The sequence below is a fragment of the Hypanus sabinus genome (genome assembly GCF_030144855.1).
Source record: "Hypanus sabinus isolate sHypSab1 chromosome X1 unlocalized genomic scaffold, sHypSab1.hap1 SUPER_X1_unloc_17, whole genome shotgun sequence".
Classification (NCBI taxonomy): domain Eukaryota; kingdom Metazoa; phylum Chordata; class Chondrichthyes; order Myliobatiformes; family Dasyatidae; genus Hypanus; species Hypanus sabinus.
The window spans coordinates 240,582-243,081 of NW_026778965.1; positions in this window are offsets into that span (position 1 = coordinate 240,582).

A 2,500-nucleotide genomic window follows, 5' to 3' on the forward strand; every position below is an offset into this window, starting at 1 on the left:
GAGCTGCATCAGTACATCGCGTCTCTTAAACCCTATCCCTCGACTCATGAAAGCTAACACCCCGTCAGCTTTCTTAACTACCCTCTATCTACCTGTGAGGCAACTTTCAGGGATCTGTGGACATGTACCCCCCAGATCCCTCTGCTCCTCCACACTACCAAGTATCCTGCCATTTACTTTGTACTCTGCCTTGGAGTTTGTCCTTCAAAGTGTACCACCTCACACTTCTCCGGGGTGAACTCCATCTCAAGCCACTCCTGCATCCTAACCCCAGCCTAATCAGGGGACAACTTATAATTAACCTGCCCCCTCGCGTCCTTGGCTGGAAGTACCCGGGGGGGGGGCAGCGAGGGGAACGTACAGAGGCTCCTTAAAGCGCGGCGCCCGGAATTGAACCCCCGAACTCGTGGGATGCCCCGAGCCGGGATAGCACCGCGCCGACCGCACCTCTCACCCCCCCACCCCCACGCACACCTGGGTTCAGTCATTTCGCTGCTTGCTACTGGAACAGAGGGGCGTCGGCTGAAAGCGGGACTTCCTGGGGGGGAAGGGTGGGGCGGCAGCCATCTTGATTCCCATTCCCGTTCCAACGTGTCTTGTCCCATGGCCTTCTCGTGTGCCGAGACCAGGGTGGAGGAACAGCACCTTGTATACATCAGGATACCCCGCCCCCACAACCAAAATATCAGTTTCTGCTTCTAGTAATAATATTTTAATCCCCCCCCTTCTCTTCTATTCCTGCTCTGACCCTCTTATCTGTTCTCATCTGCTATCACCAGCCCCCCATTCTACTCTATCAGATCCCTCCCTCTCCAGCCCTTGACCTTTCACCTGTCACCTTCCAGCCAGTCCTCCTCCTCCTCCCCCCGCACCCCCACCCCAACTTTTTTGTTCTGCTGTCTTCCCCCTTCCTTCCCGGTCCTGATGAAGGGTCTCGGCCCAAAACGTCAGCAGCTTATTCATTTCCGTAGATGCTGCCCGATCTGCTGAGTTCTCCAGCACTTGGTGTGTCTGTGCGTGGGCACAGATTTACTCGTGCTTTTCTGTGAAACCTCCCCCCCCCCCCCCCCCCCAGTTGCAGGATTCCCCTCGTCCAGTCTGTTCCCTTGTCGCTGAACCTGCTGGAAGATCAATACCCCTCCCAGACGGCCCTCCTTTCACCTTTCGTCATCTCTGCGGTTGTCCATCGTGTCCGATGACAGGAAACCAGAGTTTGTATCGTGGAGAAGCCTCAGCACTGGGCTTCCCTTCCCCTCTCTCCCCCTCCCTCCCCCTCCCTCCCCCTCCCTCCCCCTCCCTCCCCCTCCCTCCCCCTCCCTCCCCCTCCCTCCCCCTCCCTCCCCCTCCCTCCCCCTCCCTCCCCCTCCCTCCCCCTCTCTCCCCCTCCCTCCCCCTCCCTCCCCCTCCCTCCCCCTCCTCCCCCTCCCTCCCCTCTCTCCCCCTCCCTCCCCCTCCCTCCCCCTCCCTCCCCCTCCCTTCCCCTCTCTCCCCCTCCCTCCCCCTCCCTCCCCCTCTCTCCCCCTCCCTCCCCCTCTCTCCCCCTCTCTCTCCCCCTCCCTTCCCCTCTCTCCCCCCTCCCTCCCCCTCCCTCCCCCTCCCTCCCCCCCTCCCCCTCCCCCCTCCCTCCCCCTCCCCTCCCCTCCCCCTCCCCTCCCCCTCCCTCCCCCTCCCTCCCCCTCTCTCCCCCTCTCCCCCTCTCTCCCCCTCCTCTCCCCCTCCCCCCTCTCCCCCCTCTCTCCCCCTCCCCCTCTCCCCCTCTCTCCCCCTCCCCCTCTCCCCCCTCTCCTTCCCCCATCTCTCTCCCCATCTCTCTCAACCTCTCCCCCCCCCCCCCCCCCCCCCAATGGTCTGTGCCATTGTCACGAGCAATGGATGATCGTCACGCCCCTTTGCTGTCTGTGGAGCAGTCGCAGAACTTCCTTCCCCGGCCGCTGGGTCTCACCGGCCCCTCGCCCACCGGAGCTGGCCTGGCACGCTCGGGCAGGCGTCTCCCTGTCTCACCGGGGTACCAGGCCGGCTGTCTACCCTCGCCCACCGGAGCTGGGCCTGGCACGTTCTGGGCAGGCGTCTCCCTGTCTCACCGGGGTACCAGGCCGGCTGGGTACCCTCCACCGGAGCTGGCCTGGCACGCTCGGGCAGGCGTCTCCCTGTCTCACTGGGGTACGAGGCCGGCCGGGTACCCTCGCCCACCGGAGCTGGCCTGGCACGCTCGGGCAGGCATCTCCCTGTCTCACCGGGGTACCAGGCCGTCTACCCTCGCCCACCGGAGCTGGCCTGGCACGTTCGGGCAGGCGTCTCCCTGTCTCACCGGGGTACCAGGCCGGCTGGGTACCCTCCACCGGAGCTGGCCTGGCACGCTCGGGCAGGCGTCTCCCTGTCTCACTGGGGTACGAGGCCGGCCGGGTACCCTCGCCCACCGGAGCTGGCCCTGGCACGCTCGGGCAGGCGTCTCCCTGTCTCACCGGGGGTACCAGGCCGGCCGTCTACCCTCGCCCACCGG